Below are 21,661 nucleotides of genomic sequence, written 5' to 3' on the forward strand. Positions count from 1 at the left end.
TTATTTCCAACAAAACTGCTATTGGCAACTACAGGGTACGGCTATGGGTGCATCCTTTGCACCCATTTATGCTGATCTTTTTATGGGCTACATGGAAGATATGATTTTGATTGATATATGGAGAAGATACCTGGACGACTGTTGGCTTATATGGAAAGGAGGTGAGGAATACCTCCAGGAATTTATTCAACATTTGAATGGGAACATCTGGGGTATCGAATTCACTGTGGAATATAATAGGAGTGCAATCAGTTATTTGGATGTCAATTTAATTCGACAGGAGGATAACACTCTTAGAACGTCCGTACACAGAAAATTCTCACAATATAATACCCTTCTACATGCTGATAGTTTCCATCCGAAACATATTATTCGGAACATACCGAAATCACAGTTTGTGCGGATGAAAAGGATTTGTTCCTCAGTGGATGATCTTCAGAGTCATCAAATGGATCTAACCAAGAGATTTTTGTCCAGAGGTTATTCCACTTGTACTATTGAGTCAGCAGTCCAATTTAGTAATGCTAAATCCAGGGATTCTCTTCTCCAATACAATACTAAAACTCATAATGAGGAATCAGATGTATGTAGATTTGTTACCACTTATGGCAGGAATAGTGCCAATTTAGTAAATATTATTAATACTCATTGGAATATATTGAATTCTCATCCATTGTTGGAAGATTATCTTGGAGAACGATGTTATTTTTCCTATAGGAAAGGCAAAACTTTAGGGAATTTATTTTCACACTATAAAAACCAGGGTCATGGATCACACTCCAACTCAAAGAACACTTACTGGAGATAAACTTTCAGGCATTTATTCATGTGGACATTGCAGTTTTTGTAACTATATTTTCAAAACTACTTCTTTCACTAGTAGGAACACTGGACAAATATACGACATACAGTTTTTTGGTAACTGCAGTTCAGACTGGATTATTTATCTTGCCACATGTACATGTCATGCATTTTATATTGGCCAAACGTCTAGACAGTTTCGTGTCAGGATCTCTGAACACCTTGGTGACATTAGAAACAGAAGATTAACTAATGCACTATATAGACATGTTATCAAACATCCCACTGCCAAATTTACATTCACCATCATTGATCATATCATAGGGAATCGATCTTTTAAAACAGGTTGGCATGATATCCTAAATACCAAAGAAAAAGGTGGATCATTAAACTTGGGGGCTTTTCCTCCTGGATTAAATGATAAATTATAATTTGTAATTAACCATCACTTGCATTACGTATATGTACTTATTTCTTATCAGGTTGCATTGCTTAGGTTTTTGCATTTCAGCCCATTTTAGGATACTGTGGCTGGTATTCAACACCAGAATTCTTATAACCTGACTTTTGTTTCGGGTTTATTTTTGGGCATTTACCCTTTATTGTATGTTTCTTATTAAGTTTGTTTATTATCATTGATATACCAGTATACTGTGTCTCTTTGGATTTTTCATTATAATCTGGAGATATGCATGCAACTCAGGCAAACTTTTTGTTTACTGAACTATGTATTTTTCAATTACTTTTGCCTTGATTGTATTTTTCAATTACTTTTGCCTTGTTTGCATTTTTGACTTATCAGGAAGTGATGTCATATAGATGCCTTAAAGAACATTATATAAGATGATGACTAAGTGCTTTTTGCTGACTATACTACTGATGAAAGCCTTGCTGCTGAAACCGGTCTAGTTTCAGTTTTATTAAACTACTTTTGAACCTTCCTTGGTGCTGGCCTTTTTTCTGATATTGAATCCTTAACATATACTGTAGTGAATGAGACTTGGAAGTCCATACAGTATTGATGCCATCTAGTGTCCAAAATCCGAACTACTCTATAATTTATTGGCTCTTATTTTTAGTAGGGGTGATATAGTTAAAAATTCATTAATCCCTGGACTAGTGTTAGAATCCAGGTTTATCTGCCACCATAATTCCTTATTTTCCAGGATTTCCTCCCAGAGGCCTCCCCTAATGTCAGGTTTAACCTGGTCCAACACAAAAAATTCATATTTAGCTTCGGGGCATATATTGCTGTGTTTATATAGTGCATTAGTGTTTTTAGCTTTCAGGATGTCATAACTGTGTTCGTATATTCTACGTTTCAAACATCTCTCAGTTTTGCCCACGTAGAACGACTGACATATCTGACAAATTGCTATATAAACAACTCCCCTGCTGTCACAATTATAGTAAGTTTTTAATATATACTTTTAACAAAAAGCACAAAGCACTTTATTGAGAAAGGCATTAATATTAATGAATCAGATATATGGATTGGTGTGTTTGAATGAGTAGGACAAGAACTATGACCAATGGAATTGATTTTAATCAATTTGTTTAGTATTTAAATGTGTGTTAAAGGTAATTAGAGTGTCTGATGAAGTCTTAATGATGAAAACGCAGTATTTAATGTGTATGTAAGAGCGTTTATTTATCCTGTTGATTTTGCTGTTTTCTGAGTGAAGTAAACAGCGTGGTTTTTATTCATTGTGGAATAAACTTCTTTGGATCACCTAACAGCGTGCCCTGGCACTTTTTATTGGACTTATCCTTCAGGAAGTCATCCACTCATGGAAACCATCATACTGACAACGCACCCCTTAGAGCTGACCCAGTAATCAGGGACTTAGAAACACACATAGACAGTAATCTAGCCTTTGACCATCACATGTCTACAGTAGTGAGGAAATCATTTTAATGTTGTGCAACTTATAAACAAAGGTATGGTATTTAAGTCCATGGAAGTCATTGTTCCACCATATTCGGCATTCATCATAGGTTCATAGAAGGTTACTAGGCTAGTGGCCCTAGAGCCTTTACAAGCCTAGTCATGTTAATCCTAAGTATTCCCCATTTGCTCTTTTTGAGTAGTTCACACAATAAATTTATGCACAAAGCAGGTCTGTGATCAACAAGGGACATGGGTGCCACCCCAAGGGCAAATTTGTGGTCTCCCATCTAATTATCCAGGTTGCATTTGAATAGGGTCAGTGAGCATCTCTGCTTTATCAGACTAGGAAGTCTATTCCGAAGAAGCATCAGTCTCTGGGAGACATATCTGTCTTTCCAGCATGTTCTGTTAATGTCACAAGTTACGTTAAAATCCCTAGAGTGAGTGACTCTTGTGCCATTTGATTTGTGGATGTGCAGCATTTCCATTAGGGCATGGTTGGAGATTGCTCTATAGGCCAGGCACAAGTCACCTCTCTACAGCCTATAAGATACAGAGTAAAGTGACAGGTCCTTCAGCCTGTCCATATAAGTCATGGTTTGGAGTCCCTGTATTTTCTTAGTGAGAAATCTCTGAGGTCTCTCCAGCTGCTGCAGGTGTCTGATGAGGTTCATACAAAAGGGTGCATCATACTTTATTAGTGGTCTGATGATGGTCAAGTAGAGTGGAGTTATAACATCCCTTGACCTAGACGCTATGCCCTTGTTTATCAGGTGCGTTACAAAGAAGGCTTTTCTTACCACTGTGGAAACTTGATGGTCAAAGTTCAGACTGATACCAACCTGTGTTCTCAAGTCTCACACCACTGGGCTGGAACTCAGGGGGGTTGCTGTCAATATTGTAATTTGTAGGAAATTCTTTTTGCCAAAGGGAATGATAATGCATTTTTTGCATTTAGTTTTAGACCATGGCTTTGGCACAAACCATTTATTTGCCTTAGCCCTTCTTGTAATATGTTGACATCAATGGGGTACGCAATGATTGCTCCCCAGTTTGCAATCATCAGTGAACTTGGTGAGCCAAAGGCCATCTACTTTGACCAGAACTTCTGTGATACAGATGCCAAACAGTAAGAGGCCCAGCACAGACCCCTGTGGTACTCCACTGGTGATGGGTCTACTGCTGGAGGTGGAGTCACCAGTTTTGACAGAATGTGGTCAGCCAGCTGGCTACCCATCTAGTAATGCAAGGGTTAATCCATATCTGGGAGAGTTTCTCAATGATGCCAGAGTGGGGAATTATGTGAAGAGCCTTGGCAAGGTTGAGACAGGCAGTGTGCACTGTCTTATCATTGTCCATGGCACTGGTGACTTTTTCAAAAAAGTCCACCAGGTTTAATAAGCATGATCTACCCTTAATGAAGCCAGACTGAGTTGGGTCCAGAGTTTGGAGGTCAACTATATCCTTGTTGATAAGGTCCATGACAATTCTTTTCATGGCCTTGCAGATGAGGCTGGTTAGACTTATATGTCTGCAGTTCCCAGGGTCACTTGATGGCCCCTTTGTGCAGGGAGATTACTGTTGCTGTTCTCTATTCTTCAGGAACATAGCCAGTTCTCAAGCTATGATTAAAAAGAATGCCAAAGTAGGTCTGCTAAGTCTTGTTTTACATTGTTTAGTAAACAACCTGAGGTGTTATCTGGTCCCATTGAAGCCATGTTTTTGGCCTTGGCGAGTGTACAGATGACCTGTTCTCGAGATACTAGGCAGACAGCTGGTGTCAGGTATGCTTTGGGATATGGTAGGTGGGCACGGGGGGGGGGGGGGTGAAGTTTGCATTGAATCTATCAGCTAGCAGGTTAGGTGATATCTTCCGGTGTAGTATGAGTGATCCCATCGACAGCCAGTTCAGCACATAGCTGGGCATTCCCTTTTAGACTTTGTACATAGTTAAAGAATGCCTTATGATTATCCTTGTCTATTAATATGATTTGAGTTTCATTATTTGCTTTACAAGACTTTAGAAGATTTCTGATTTTCTTGTTTAGGCTTAGGATGGAACTATTCCTCTGCAGAGTGATATCCTTCTTGCTTTTGGACAATAGTTTCTTCCTCTTGTTTTATAATCTGTTTACACCTGAAGTCCACCACAGTGGCTTTTTTTTACGGGAAGACCTGGCTTTGATCCGATCAGGTACAGCAGAGTTTATGCAGTCCCTTAAGTGTTTGTACAGGGCATTTGTGTACACTTCTGCATAGTGATCACTAATGTCTGCGACTGTGGGTGGTATAAAGCTTTTTATACCATCACTTGGTAGGCTATATTTAGCTTTGGTAAAGATTTTACAATTGTTATTCCTGTGAGGGTGTCAGTTCCAGTAGTTACTTCAAACGAGGCTGATTTTTGGTCTGACGTATCAGGGAGGGCATCCCTCATGGGGGAAGTACAGTGGCCCCTGATGTTGGTAACTATTATGCCCAGAACATTGGAGCCCCTAGTGGGGATGCAGACTATCTGTTCCAGGGCATTTGTGTTAAAGTCCAGGAACCTCTTGGCGAGTGTGTTTTTGGTTGTGTATGTCCCCCAGTCCATGGAGGCCAAATGAAATCTCCCATGACTAAGTTGTTGGACTGTATGGTGAGGGATTCCAGTAAATCAAGGTAGGTGGTGTGCTTATCCATAGTGGGTATTGATAGCTAGCAGTGATGTGGTATGGTACTTTCCCAATTGTTAATTAGACATGGAGTAGTTTGAGAGAGCCATGCTGTTTGACCAGTCTCAAAGTGTATTTTGGTTTTAATGAAGATGGACACACCTCCACGTTTGGTTCCTGCATGCTCATTTTGAAATCTGAACATATGGAAGGCATTGTAGCCTTGCATGGCTGGGGTGATCTCAGTGACCTTGAACCATGTCTCCGTAACTTCACAGACATCAGCATCCTCTAAAGTGAGGAGTGCTTCCAGGGAGTGCAGTTTTGTGTTGAACTTCTAGCATTAAGCAGCACGACCCTGAGTTTGTCTCAATCAGATTTTGTTACATTGGAAAATTTGTTGTTTTGCCTACAACAGGCACTATGGAGGAGGCAAGGGCCTTTGCCAGTATCTGAAAACCTACGGGGGACAGGTGCAGACCATCTCTAGCAAAGCAGCAAGGACTGTCTACCATATCCTCCCATGCTGACAGATACTGGATCTCCCTGGACTGACACCAGAAGCTGAGCCAATTGCTGAAGTCAATCATTTTTTGTTTATATTGTGTCATCATCCTGGGTGAGGGTAGGATACTGCTTATGGGTGGGGACATACTTGTCTGGGACACATAATCAGAGAGTTGCGTCATGCCTCTCTTCATATAGTCCAGATAGGTACGTCTCAAGTCAAGTCACTTATCACTGAGTACAATGCCCCCTTTAGTATGTACCTAACCAGGCATATCCAACAATTGGAATGTCCACAGAGGTTTCTCACTAAAAGAATACAGGGCATAAGTAAAATGTCCTCTGCAGACTGCCTCAAGGCCCTATCCCTGTATTCTGTCTCAAACAGGTTTTTGAGGGGAGCTCTATGCCTGGCACACATGGCATTGTCAGACCCCACTCTGATAGACCTCCTGCATATCCGCAAAACAAACAGCACCAGAAGTACTTATTCTAAAGACTTAAACCTTTCCTGTGATACAAATAGGACCTGCTGGAGAGACAGGTATGTATCTCAGAGACTACCCCATCTCTGGAAGAGGCTCCCCCACTATGTGAAGCAGAGTTCCTCCCTAATCCAATTCAAGGGCAACTTAGACAACTGGATGGGGGACAGGAAATTCAACCCTGGTTTGGCACCTATGTCTCTAATGGACACAAGCAACCTGTAAATGGTTCATCTCCCAGGCCCCTGCTTGTAAATGTTTTACCTCCCAAGCTCCTGCTTACCCTTATCAAGGGTATCAGAACTTGTTAGAGATTTGGAATGTATGGCTAGGCTTAAAAAGGCCCTTCTGGTCATTAGCCTAGTAAACACCTATGAACCTCTAAGGCACGTGTTGACTTACTTTTGTTAACATAGGTATTTGTTCTTTCTGTATCACAAATATACAGACTATATCTCAGTAAGTCTGAGGTTCAGGACTGACCTTGGTGTTTGGTCTTTTCGTTGTGACCTGTATCTGTGGGTCTGTAAGATAGCTCTTGTTTATATTATGTCTGCTTATACTAGCAGGCAAGCCTATCATGAGTTACTCTCTGTTTTGGCTCATTACTAGGCATGACTTTGTCAGTCATGATTTGTGATTGATTATTTTCATTAAGCATATATTCATGGGTAAAGTTGTTATTGTAAAGTTGATCTCATGAAGACCAGATGGTGGATGAAAGTACTTAAGATGAGTTATTCTGTTGACTAAGTCTGCTCAAGTTTTTCTTCAGTACTTTTTATAGAAGAGGAATTAACCTGACGTTTTGAACTATTTACACTGCTTTTGATTCCAAGATTAAGAGTTTTTTATTTTTCATTTATCTCAAATAATAAGGAAGTGAATGCAAGCTGCTATTTTTCCACTAGGGACAGCTATTTCCTCACATCTCTGTCATGGTTTATTTACCTAATTCTGAACTACTTATCATGTACTGCAGTCTAAGGTATTTCCAGTGCTCTCTGTGGCTAATGATGTATAGCTCTTTCAAACACTGAAATAAGGCTATAGTCTGCCCCCTTGGCAACCTCTCCAGTATCTGTTAACCAGATTATAACCTTCCATGCCCAATTTGAGTCAACCAAAAATTCATAGGTTGGTACTAGGCTATCAGCCCTAGCATCTATACAAGCCTAGCCATAACAATTCCCTGGATATTTCTTACTTCCCTGGTCCCGTCGAGCTAAAAGTCTAAAAATTCAACATAAGACTAGCTGTCCCTCAGATTTATTCTATTCTGAAGCCTGAAAGGAGTTTGGCTACTACCCAGCACCCCAATAGGGGTATGCTGCAGTCATCTGCAAAGAAAAGGTCCTTAGTTGTGAAAGCATGCAACTTCCACCCAGATATAGCTAATGGCGTATTTACAATTGTACTCAAAGGCTCAACCACCAAAAGGAGCGCAGTAAGTGACACTATGCAAACATGCCTGATTCCATTTTGCAGAGATGAGGGAAAGAATACATACCCATATAAGAACTCAGTCTGATGTTGAATGTATAAAGCCTGAATTGCCCTGACAAAGAAATCCAGGAAGCCCATGTACTCTAAGACTTTCCATACATAATCCTACTGAATCGAGTCAAAGGTCTGGCAAAGTCCAGTAAAATTTATGCTACTGGCTCTGCTGCCGTATACATTCCTTGCATAAATGTCTTGGGTGTCCTTAAATTGTCAGAGCAGGAGCTGCCCTTAGAAACTCCCTGCATTGGGAGAATTATATGTGGGAGTACATCTTTCACTCTATCTGACAGAATCCTTACATATAATTTAACATTTCTGTTGAAAGGGGAAAGAGGACAATAATTCAGCACACTGGTCATATTTTTACATGCTTTTGGTAGTACTGTTATTGTGGATGCAAGGAATGATAAGTTTACACCTTTATTTTGCAGAAATCTTATTTAAACAGACTGAAGCAGCTGACTGTTGACTATGTCTGGCCCTGTAACCTTCCCTTTAAAATATTCCTAAGAAACCTAGCTACTCGATCTTTAGTTATTATAGCTGATGACATTTTGTGATGGTCTGTTGAAAGAGAAGGTACCCCCACTCTGTTCTAAAAAGTCATGCAATATTTCCTCCAGTTTCCTTCTTTCTCCTCTGAGACTGCATGCAGCTGATGAATGGAATTTAACAAATTCTGTGCTACCCCCTTTCCATCAGGCATAAAGCCAACAACTTCCATGGACTACGTCTCTGTACCCCAGACCTAGTCCTCTTCCGATATAACTATGTTTACGTTTTTATTAACAGCCCTGTCTTGTATTGATGCGGGAGCCCTTCTAACCTGAACATGCTTACACAACTCAAAATGTGACTTAGCCTCTTCCATCAGGCTAAGAATTTGTTTGTCCGTTTTAGCAAGATAGGGAGCTTTCCACCAGAAGCACAAGTCATTCATTTCTGATTTTAAAGAATACCACCAAGGAATGCTGGAGAAGCAATCTACCTAATTATCCCTTACTTCAGTACCCATATCAATCCTAACTTCCTCATCCCTTAAATCAAGGGGTAATTTCTCCAGAACCTCCCCAATAACTTTTTAATTGATAAGCTCAATTAGAGGATGAAAACTACATGACCTGCTAAGGGGAGCAGATATCATACGTCTTTACTTCCTCAGCTACCACCACTGTTCCCTGAGATGCCACCCAAAAGTCCAACCTACTAAATGACAAGGCAGGAGGGTATGTGTGTATAAAATCCACTTATTCTTGGTAAAGTAATCTCCATGCATCATACAGTCCATATTAATCTAACACTTGTGACCGCAAACTTTGCAAGTTAAGATGCCTTTCATTAGCAGGAGCCATCTTGTCTCTTACAGAGTTGATATTGACACTTAAACCATGCCCTGTCAAGACATCCGAGACCCCCATCTCGATACCTCTGAAAATAAAGTTGTTAGCTCATTTCTAATGGAAATTATACTTGAAACCATAAAGAAAGCTGATTCTTATCTGACATTGAGGCTTTGAAAATCTGGTCCATATTCAACCAAACTAGCTAACAAGCTCCACATTAGTTTGTTTCTTAGAAATACTGGAATTCCTGATTTGGCTTTAAAGTGGCCTAGTATACACATCCCAAACGTGGTTCAAGACCCTAGCATGTTTTTAGCTACCTTGCATTCTCGTAGTTAAATAACATAACACTTTTTATTTTTTCATCCAAATTTTAAATATGAATTTCTGTGGCCATTTAAACCCATGAATATTCAAAATTAAATAAAATAACCATTAAACATGTTCACACTTTCTCAAACTTCAGTGTACAACCCTGTCGCACCCCCCACTACCGAGATGCCTGTCTGCATCTTTTTATAAAGACTTAAAGCCTGCCTGGCAGCAACCACAGAAAACTACCCACAGCTAACCATAACATTAAGTACCCTCTATAGCATGAAACTTACAGAAAACAATTATCCTGCCCATTAGGATTTGTAACTATCTGTGCTGCTAACTCTCTTATTTTTCTTTGTTTCATAGCCTTTACAGGGTCCATGTTTCTGTCAAGTGGCTTCTAAGGAAAAGGCTTGTGGAGCTGGGCTCCTGTACTCCCCTTCCTGTGAAAGATCATGCATACTACCACCAATTTAACTTCTTGTCCGTAGGTCAAGGAGCTTGAATATCACTGGACATGGAGAGTTCAGAAGAGCTGGAGTGGGCAGGAACCTGCATGCTCAGTTTAAATGCGGTGACTTGTAAGTATACAGCTGTAATGCTTTAGGCACATTAGTCTGTGTGGAAGCACACACACCTTATTTCCTTGTAATATCAAGTAATCTGATTAGATGCATATTGCTGCATTCACATCTGTTTTCCAAGTTGCTGATATGTTGGTTCTCCATTCCTGCTTTACCTGACACGCCCTTATACTTATCTACCACGCCAAGTTAGGACTGATTTGAGGAAAGCAGTACTTGCTATACATGCTTCATGTTGTCACTTATTCACAATGTGTACACTGTTAACTGCCATTGTGTCATCAAGCATGTGAGCAATCAGGGCTGTAAATGTATCAATGTTAGCCACCAAAACCACATCCTACTTCATATATGCAATCTGCTCAGTGCCACCAAAATTTGCTACACAGTCCCTGGCTGGCAGAGGTATAGATTCAATGGAAGTTATTAGCTGCAGTTATAAACTAAATTCACTCTCTGTAAGGCAGCACAAAGATACAGTCTCTTCAAAATATATTTAGCATTGATCGCAGTAACCAAGGAACCAATACAGAAATACTCGAAGGCATTATTTCTTCCAGAGCTCTGCTCAAACTCAGCTCCTGCCTTTACAACTAGATCTTACTCACATTTTAATGAGTCGATGGTTATAGCCTCAATGGAATATATACAAAACGTATGCATGTGTACTTTATAAAGTTTTAATGAGTGATGTGTGACCATGCATGCAGAAAAAACCAACACAAATTGTTTCATTTAAGAAAGAGAGGAAAAACACAGACTGCTTTCCTTCAGCCTGCTGAAAAATAAACTCAAAGAAGAGCTCAGATTGTTTACATTCACCTTGGTGAATATATCATTCCAAAAAGCAGTTCTAACAAATACAAGCATAAAACAAAAGACAGTACGCAACTTAGTCCTTAGTCCTTTTACTTGCTTGAAAACACCAGTTTGCAGTGTTCTCTTATAATCTCTTAAATAAGCTTTCAAACTAATAGTCAGGTACTGTTTCCAGAAACAATTTAGCCACTTGAACTTTCAGGCTTCCTGACAGTTGCATGTAAAGTTCTTACTGCAGATTTGTAAAGTGAATCAGCTTCAACTACTGGCAGCATTAGCATTCTTTTCACAATAAGGAAACAGCCACTTCACCTGGTAACAAAGAGAATGAAACAAATTCTCACAGTTAACCCTGGCGAGCTTAGGTTACTCACTGTTAACTCTCTAGATGTCTTTCTGTATAACTGTTGCAGTATTCTTTACAATAGGGATCGCCTGCCAAGGGCAGTCTGACGTCCGGTTAGTATACCAAAGCCTTTTGGTTGTAAAGGGTACATCTTACATCACACTTATGCTCCCTGCCCACAGCGTAGGCCATATAGGTGACATCTGAGCATACCATCCTCAGAACTTCTTTGTTGCCAGTCTGAATGCCATCTTCGATCATCAGTCTGAATACCTGTTCATCTGTTGCTTCTACCCCTTTCAGATAAGTGCTCCATTGGGGTTTTTGATTTCATTTACCTTACATTTGTCTTGTTGTCTGGCTGTTGGGTTTCATGTCATCCAGAAAGGGGAAATGCCAGTGCAGGAGACAGATACCCCATAAAGAGTGTCACAAGCAGTGTTTTGTTCTGTTTAAGTGCTTCTCACGACCATATGTCTTGCGAGATTTGTGAGTTCTTTGTTCCTAAAATGTTGAGGAGTTGGGTTTCTTCAGTAGCAATTTATCTTGAGAACCAACGACTTCAATTGATGGATAAGGATACACTGGAAGGATCTTCCTGGCCCCAAGACCAGTGAAGAAAAAGGCTAAGAAAGCTCGGTATGATTCTTCAGCTGTACTGCCTCCACTGGACATCTCTCTTGAGGCTGGTGAAACCTGGAGGAGGGTCCTGTTTCTTTCTCGGATGCCTCTGCCATGACCACTTCGGAATCTGGCATGGATCCGATGCCACTCGCTTCCATGAAAGTTTTGCAGATGTTAGACTCGGATGTGCAGGGGGAACTGTGGCTGGTTATTACTGAAGGATCTATGGGTGTTCCTCAAATTTTAGTTAAGAGAGACATCCCGACTACCATTACTGAGTGCCATCAAGGGTCAGAGCCTCCAAAATTTTTCATGGCTGAGATCTCACTCAAAAAGAAGCAGAAAACTAAAGATATTTCACTTGCTCCCAAGGATCCTGAGAGTGAACTTCAATCAAGGCTTGTTTAATGCCTTTATGGCTCTCAAACCTCCACAGGGTGTTTCTGTCCTGTTCCCCCGGTCTTCTACCCCTCTTAAGAGGTCTAGGGAACAGGATTCTTATTTTGAGTAGTATGCCGATTCTGATGAAGAATCCCTGACTTACTCCTTCCAGATTCCTTCTCCGTTGGCTTACGTTTCTGAGGAAGAAGAGTCTGTCAGCCCTGACTCTCCATTTCAGGAGATTTTATTTCGGGATACTGTTTCCAGAATGATGGAATTTTTCAAATGGGACTGCACTCAAGTGTCTGATGTTCAGAAGAGGTACTATGAGCTTTTGCAGCCTTTAACTGATGATATTAAGGCTAAACTGATGGATGCTCCTCTGGATAACAAACATTGGTTTGGTGCTGCTACTTGATGAGTTAAGTCTCTGCAAGAAAAGGGCAAGGCCTTACAGGATTTGAAGCAGCATACTTTTGTTTCCCCTGTGTTCAGTTTTCAGAGAAATTATCCTGATAATCCTGCCTTTGTCCGTAGACAATCTCGCCCTCTCCCCAAAGGTGAAAAGGGTAGCAGAAGGGCTCTCCCTGCCAAGGCTACCCAAACTCCTCCTACTCAAAAGCCCAATTTTCCTGACAAACCAGGTGCTATTTGATTATCCTGTTCTTCTCAGTCACATTCCTCTTTCTTAGAGTCTTTCCCTGTCCCTCACAATTTGGGTACAACTCACCAAAGACTCCTGGGTTCTTTCCATAATTCACCAGGGTTATTACATGGTTTGGAAATATCTTTACCCCATTTTTGGGCATTCCTCAGCCTCCTCAGGAACAACTGCCCTTTGTTCCAGAGGTGCTTCACAGCTTGTTGGCTCAAGGAACTATTCAACAGGTTTCAACTCCTCACAGGAGGAAGGGGTTTTACTTCAGAATGTTCTTGGTCCCCAGGAAATAAGACACCTGGAGACGCATTCTGGATCTTTCTCAGCTAAACAGTTTTTTGACATTCCCTTCCTTTCAGATGCTATTGCTTCAGACCTTGTTTCCTTTGCTACATCCTCAGGTTTTTTTAGTTTCCCTGGATCTCAAGGATGCTTATCTACACATTCCTATTCTTTCCCTTTTCAGAAAGTTTTTACATTTTTCTGTTGCTTATTGGCATTTTCAGTTCTCTGCTATGCCCTTTGGCCTCTCTACTGCCCCAAGGATCTTCAACAAATGCCTTGTGATTGCTTTCTGCAGGATAAGGGGGGATACAGGTCTTTCCCTATCTGGATGACCTGCTTATTTAGGCCTCCTCTGAAAAGATCTTACTTTAGCATCTACACTTCACCATTTTTCTCTTGCAAAGCCTGGGGCTTACAGTAAATTTCCAGAAGTCATTCCTGACGCCTTCTCAGGATCATTTTTTTTTGGGTTGCAGGATGCCGAATGTTCCAATGCTGACATCCCTGCCTCCTCCCAATGCCTTAACTCTTATTGCTTTCTTTCAATCCCTTCTTCCTCTGCCTTCAGTAACAGCCAGAGCATTTCTGAGTTCTCTGGGTTACATGGCTTCCACCATTCCTATGCTCCCTCTAGCCATGCACCACAGGTGAAATCTTCAGTGGTTTCTAAAGTCAGTTTGGCTTCAACATTCTCATCTTTTAGATTTTTCAATCCTTCTACTTCCATACCTCAAGATGGATCTTTATTGGTGAGTCATCAGTTGTCCCTCAACCCAGAGCTTCCTTTTTAACTTCCTATCCCCTCTCAGGAACTTTTCACAGATGCCTTGGATGTGGGATGGGGCCTCCTTCGCCCTTTAAAGGTACAGGGCCTTTGGTTGCTTTGACAAAAGAAAGTCCACTTCAATATTAAAGAGATGAAAGCTCTTCTGCTGGCTCTTCAGGATTTTCATTCTCTTTTTCTTCCAGGGCCTCTTAAGATTCACAAAGACAATACCACAGTGATGTGGTATGTCAATAAGTAAGGGGGGACAAGGTCTTATATCTTATGCAGGTTAGCCCTTCAGGTTTGGAAGCTAGCTATCCAATGTCAGGTGACCCTTCAGGCAGTTTACATTCCCTCAGATCAGAACATGGTGTTAGGTTCTCTGAGCAGATCCATAACACTATCCCATGAGTGGAAGCTTCACAGGGATGTGTTTCTGGACATTGTCCACCAGTAGGGTACTCCTCAAGTAGATCTATTTGTCTCCCCTCTGATCAGACAACTTCCCCTATTTTGTGCCAGAGTCCAATGCCCACTAGCCTGGAAGGTGGACTCCCTCTATTTTTCTTGGAAGGGGGTGTTTCTTTAAGGCCTTCCCTCCCCTTTCTTTCACTCCAAAAGTCCTGCTCAAGATAAAGCAGAATTCTCCAAAAATCTTGCTAGTAACCCCCTTTTGGCCCAGACAGCATTGGGTCCCTCTTCTTCTGCATCTTGCAGAGGACAATCATCACAAGTTACCTCACAGAGTGGACCTACTCACATAAAACAAGGGATCTCTTATCCATCCCCACCTTCCACACTTCAACTGACATTGTGAGTGATATGGTTTTGACCCCTTACAGACACCTTTTTTCTGATGACGTGCTTTAGGGCCTGCAGGAGGCCAGGAAAGCCATTACTAGGAAATCGTACTTATCAAAATGGAAGAGGTTTTCTGTTTGGTGTCTTTCTCATAACCTGGATCCACTTACTGTTGACATTACTTTGGTTCTCTCTTATTTGTATGAATTGCTCAATGCTGGGTTGGCCTGTTGTTCTGTTAAGGTCCATATATCAGCTATCTCTGCTTGTCTGCCTTTAAGTCCCCCTTTAACATCTAGATTTAAGGCCAAACAGTTTCTTAAAGGTGTCCTCCACGTTAAGCATCCCAGGAAGTCAGCCCCTCCTTCCTAGAACCTTTATTTTATTTTACAGAAATTGACTCAGGTTCCTTTTTAGCCTGCTGCTTCAGCTTCCTTACAGCATTGATCTTGGAATACTATTCTTCTTTTGACTCTTACTTCTGTCAGATGGGTCTCTGAGCTACCAGCCCTTATAGCTGTTCCTCATTTTTTAGTTTTCCATAAGGACAGGGTGTCCCTTCATACTAATCCTTCTTTTATGGCCAAATTGGTTAATGAGTTGTCTCAATCAATTTTATTCATTTGCCCACTTCCCCCCTTCTCCACACCATCAATTTACATATACAATTCAGGTATTATTTGGATAAGACTAAAGCTTTTCATAAATCTGATCAGCTTTTTGTTTCTTTTCATCATAGGTCTATAGATTTGGCTGTTTCCAAGAAAACCATTTCTTCTTGGATATCTAAAGCCATTGTTTGCTATTCTTTTCATGGGAATAACCTTCCCTCTTCTCTTGAGACTCATTCCAGGCAGTCTTGAGGTAAGTTTTCTGTTTTCAAACCATCAATCCAAATTGTGCTTGAATATGGACAGAGATGAAGATTTTATGAGGATTGGGAGTCTGTTCCAGAGCAGCAGTATCCCTTGTGAGATATACCAGTCCTTCCAAACTGTTCTGCTGACATTGCAAAAAAGGTTTAAATCCTTAGACTGAGTATTTCGGATGCCATTTAACTTACTGATGTGCAATAAATCCGACAGTATTGGGTTGGAGAATATCTTATATACAAAACACAGGTCACCACTTAGGACTCTGTATGATTCCGAAAATAGTGACAGAGCTCTGAATTGGTCCATGTAGGACATGTTATTTAGACCCTGTATCTTTTCAGTAAGGTATCTCTGTCGGCATTCCAGTTGTTGGATGTGTTTGAGAGATACATGCCAAAGGGGGTATTACATTCAACAACTGACCTAATGAGGGGTTCAGTAAAGGAGAACAATGACATCCCTAGAGCTAGACACAATCCCTTTGTTTAAAAGCTGTGTGATACAGAAGGACCTTCTTACACCAGTGGATGCATTAGTCAGAGGTTAGGGTCATTATCCACTTAAGTTCTCAATCCCAAACAACTGGGTTAACTCTTAGGGGTGTATTGTCAACGTGCTAGATCCCAGAGGTAGAATGACTTCCCAAAGGATATAATAATGCATTGTTTGGCCTTTAGTTTCAATCCATTACTTTGGCATCAGTTATATATTTTGGACAAACCTTCCTACTAAGTCTACTTAGCCTACTAAGGCTAAGTCATTTATGGGATTCAACAACTGCTCCTAGCTTGCAGTCATCTGCAAACTTAGTCAGCTATAACCTTTTATTATTGGCTTTTACTTCAATGGTTACCAAGCAGTAGAGGTCCCAACACAGAACCCTGGGGGACTTCACTGGTGACTAGTCTCTTTGTGGAGGTAATTTCCCCTATTTTGATTTCCTGTGTCATATCTGTGAGTCAGTTGGCAATTCAGCAGGTGACACTGGAGTTTATTCCAAGTTTATTTAGATTTTCTACTATGCCTGAGTGCGGAACTGTGTCAAAAGCTTTAGACAAGTCATGGTATGTGATGTGTACTATTTTACCTTCATCCATTGCTTTGGTGACATTTTCAAAAAAAAAAAAAAAAAATCCACCAGGTTGAGTAAGCGTGACCTCCACCTGATGCATCCAAACTGCTACAGTTTTAGTGTTTGGTAGTTTCCCATGTCCTGACTGATTAGTTCCATGATAGGTCTTTCCATGGCTTTGCATATGAGGCTGATCAGACTTATGGGTCTGTAATTGCCCGAGTCTGTGGAAGGTCCTCCCTTATGCAGGGTAATGACAGTAGCTGTTCTCCTTTCGCTTGGTACAAAACCTGAATGGAAGCCAAGATTGAACACTGTTGTTTTGGGTGTGACTAAATCATACTTCATGCTATTTAAGATGCATCTAGGGATATTGTTAGGACCTATCAATGCAGCATTCTTAATTGTTGATAACACTTTTAAAACTTGGGCTTGTGTGATAGATAAACAGGGCTGGTTTCAGTTATATCTTGAGGGACAGACAAAGATATATCATTCCATTAACTCTACAAACTGGTCTGGTGTTATAGAACTCCCCCATCAACTTACCAACAAATGAGCAAAGGAAGCCTTCTTAAACAGTAATTATCACTAACTTGAGGTGCCCCCCCCCCTAGATTTCAGCCATTTTCTAGCTATATGCGCCTGGCCTAACATTCAAGAATGATCAGGTTTGTGTGTATATAAGATCATGTGTGGAACTGCTGGGCTTGTACTGCCTCTGTGGCTCCTGACTATGCCAGTGTTTCTTCTTTTCACTTTTTATAGTCATTGGCTTGGGCCATTTCTAAGTTGAATTAAGTGTTTTGGGAGTCTCCATTCACAAATAGGTCTTACTAGCCTGGCCTATTCAGTATATGGCTATCCCTCCCATTCATGTGTTATTTCAAAGGCTAAGAAGTGGGTCTTCATGTGATCAAATGGGTTAATTTTTTCGCTGAAAGTAGTATGCTTGAATTGCATGCCTCTCAGTGTGAGACAATTCCTGTATGTGCCCCCCCCCCATCTGTTTACCAAGAACCAACGATCGTCTGCAAATGATGAATGGCACACTGCTGCTTATACACCTTTTGAATGGCACAGCATGTACATTTTGATTATGCTCGTGTTGAGTAGCCACAGTTTGTTGTATGGTTCAAATGGTCTCTTGTCCAGCTCAATTGCTTTCTGTTAAACAGCAATACTCTGTTGTGGTCTATGTTGCATGGCAGCAACACCCTCTTGCTGAACATAAATATTCTAAAATAGTGCTTGTGTCCTTTAACATTTTGCTATAATCATTTTTTTCCATAGGATCATAGGAGGTTACTAGGCTGATGGCCCTGGGACTCTTACAAGCCTAGCCAAGAGTTTATCTCCAAAAAAGAAACCACAGTCAGCACCTGTCACGCCTGTTAATGAGGGACAAAGGTGGAACCCCTGGGACAAATTTATGGTATCTCATCCACTTATCAAGGTTGAGCTTGAAGAGGGTTGGTGAGGTACTCTGTTTGATATGTATGGGAAGAAAACTCCAGAGATGGGTCAGCATCTGGGAGACAAACCTGTCTCTCCAGCAGGTTTTGTTGATGTTGCATAATAGATTTTAGCTTTTCAAGTGGGTAATGCATGAGGAGGTAGTCTTATGGATATGGAGCATCTCTAGTAGGGCAGGGTCCGATATTGCATTGTAGGCAAGACAAAGATCACCTCTGAGCAATCTGTAAGATACCGAGTACAGCGATAGTGATGTGAGCCTGTCCGCATAGGACAGGTGTTGGAGGCCATGGATTTTCTTTGTGAGGTATTTCTGTGGCCTTTCCAGTTGGTGCAGGTGTTTGAAAAGGTACATGCTAAACAGGGTGTTATACTCAATTACAGGCCTAACGAGAGAGGAGTACAGAGAGGTAATAACCTCCTTTTTTTCTGGATGCAATCCATTTACTTATGAAATGAACCAAGTAAAAAGGCTTTTCTGACCACTGCCACTACATGATGTCAAATGTGAGATTGTTGTCAACCTGAGAACCCAGGTCTCTTACCACAGGTTGTGTGCTTAGAGGGTAGCCGTTGATGTGGTAATCAGTAGGGGCTATGTTTTTGCCGAATGGTATGATAATACATTTTTTGCATTTAACTTTAGGCCATGACTTTGGCACCAGTCATTTGTTGCATTGAGACCCTCTTGCATTATGTTAACATCATTTGGGGAGTCATTGACAACACCCAACTTGCAGTCATCCTTAAACTTGGTCAGCCACAGGTCCTTTGTCTTTGCCTGGACCTCTGAGAAGATGTCAAACAGCAGGGGTCCCAGGACTGATCCCTGGGGAACAACACTAGTGACAGATCTGCTGTCAGAGGTGGTGGCACTTATTTTGACCTTGTGGGTTCTATTGGTCAGCCAGTTGGCCACCCACCTGACAAGAAAGGGATTTATGCCAAGTACTGGTAACTTTTCGATGATGCCAGAGTGGGGGATTGTGTCAAATGTCTTGGCCAAATCAAGGTAAGCTGTATGTACTGACTTTCCCTCATCCAGGGCCTTGGTGAACGTCTCAAAGAAGTCAACCAGGTTCAACAGGCAAGATCTGACCCTGACGAATCTGAATTGGGTGGGGACAAGTGCTTGGAGATTGACTATGTAGTTGTTTATGAGATCCATAATAATATGCTCCATTGATTTACAGATCAGACTTGTCAAGCTAAGTGTACATAGGAAGTTGCTAGAAATAAGCCATCAGTAACTTGTTGTTGCCATCACTAACCTTCCAACTTAATGGCTATCCCATGTAAAAAAAAAAAAAAAAAACTGAGGGTCAGGAGTGGGGAGTGACGTCTGCCATAGTCTTCTGCAATACACTATGCCAAGGAAACACTTTTACCTTTCACCAGCATCAGTGTGGAATTTCCTAATATGTCAAAGTTGATTATAGCCTTCATGAAGTATACGCAAGAAAACAGTCCATGTAAAACAACACAAGTTTCAGCTAGGTTCTTATGACTAGGTAGGCAGGTAAAACAAAAAGTATATGGTTTTATTTCAGTTTAGCTATGCAGAACAATACATCTTAGTGAAAAATAACTTTATAGAAGAACTCAAAATGCTTTCACAACTGTTTTCTGCCCAAGCAACACTCCCTTGTCATTTCTTTTAACTGAAAATACTGGTTTACAGTATTAACATACAGTCTCGTAAAATGGGAGTTCACAGATGATTAAAGCTTTGAGCTGTCAATGAGCTTGACTGCCTGCCTACTTTGCATCTCCGCAGGCTTAACCGGCTAACAAATGTATAAAAAAAAGGATTTAAAACATTAGCTCAATTTTCTGCAGTCATGTGCTTTCTTCCTAGAAACAGATTTCTGTCAAATATTTAGGCTTCCTGACAGTGCTTCGTTTATCAGTCTTCAGCAAAGGCTTTACATGAAGCTGTCTCATACAGGTAACATCAACAATGCTTTCACCAGAAAGAAATGGTCATCTCTGCCTTGTAATAAATACAATGAAATAAACTCTCATAGTCACCCCTTCTGATATCAGGTTACTGATGGCTTACTACTAGCAACTTCCTATATACACACCCAGTTACCCTTACCTTGTATTACACCTATACTCACCCAGGGAAGCCACCAGGTGGTGTGATGCCTTAGATTCTTTTAAAGGGGCACTTCAGTAAGTAACAGAGTACCTTACGTGTCCTGTTAATACACATGTATACATACATACACGTGCATGTAGATATAGATGCGCGTGCGCGCGCACGCGCGTGTGTGTGTGTGTGTGTGTGTGTGTGTGTGTGTGTGTGTGTGTGTATAGACACACACACACACACACACACACACACACACACACACACACACACACACACACACACACACACACATATATAGATATACACACATTTCATCGGACCCAGACAAATGGTGTGATAAAAATACATATTTGCTATATATTTAAATTTTGTTTTTAAAGTCTTGATGTTTCATCAACAGATTATCTGTACCCATGATGCATTATTAGTATTACTAAAAGTCCCTTAAACCCACCATATTTATACTAATTACTTAAAAGTAAACATTTGCCCTTTGCATTCACAAGATAGAGACAATGCCACTGCAAAACATTCTAACCCTCCCAGAATAATGTCCAAATGCCAAATCTACTATAGTTTAGAACTGCTAAATGAAATTGGACATGAAAACTGAAACTAACTGCATTTCTAATTCATTACAGTGTGAAAAAGAAACACAACTTTACACACTGCTTACAGAAAAAAGAATCACTGACACCCCTAAAAACATCCTTTCACACCTTAAATATTCCTAAACTACACATATTTTAATATAAACAGGTTAACTAAAATAAAAACACTGAAATACAGAATGCATTTGACACTCACTGCAGTCTTGAAAACATAACATAGAAACTGTATACACAAAACACTCCCCCAAAACTCTACCCATACCCAAAAAAAAAATCAGCCAATAAATTAAATAAATTTTTATTAGACTAAGAAAAGTTAAAATAAAAAAAAAACAGAACTATTTCATAACTATGCAAACTAAAAATAATTTAAAAACATAAAAGTATAAAACTCAAAAATCCTAATGTAAACCCCACCTACCTACTGAAATGTTTCTTTTTTTTGCAGGTTTTTGCCTCCATTGCATGTCAACCATAAGCTCCCTCCTGGCCAATCAGCCCATTCATTCCTCTTTACCATGGTGAGGTTTGACTGGGAGGGGCTGTTTTTTTAGACAGCAGTCAGGGGTGGCTCATACTCATAATCAGCAATGTGATTGGGCGAGGCATGTAATGGGCCATCTGTAGAAGGAAGATGTTCCCTTCCTTCAGCAAGGGTCATTCCCTATAAGAAGCCCCCTCCCATCCCCAGTAGAGCAGAAGTGCAGGTCCATCTCCCCAGGAAGACCGCACAGCTCAGTGTGCTCCTGAATGCAGGTTA

General features: G+C 40.7%; 1 protein-coding gene across 1 annotated transcript in view; it reads right to left on the reverse strand.

The window, feature by feature from the left end:
- XYLB (xylulokinase) overlaps window positions 1-21,661 on the reverse strand; it is a 1,259,970-nt gene that overhangs the window by 97,823 nt on the left and 1,140,486 nt on the right. The window lies entirely within an intron of this gene.

The sequence above is a fragment of the Protopterus annectens genome, chromosome 3.part1, assembly GCF_019279795.1.
Source record: "Protopterus annectens isolate FY-2018-M chromosome 3.part1, PAN1.0, whole genome shotgun sequence".
Classification (NCBI taxonomy): domain Eukaryota; kingdom Metazoa; phylum Chordata; order Ceratodontiformes; family Protopteridae; genus Protopterus; species Protopterus annectens.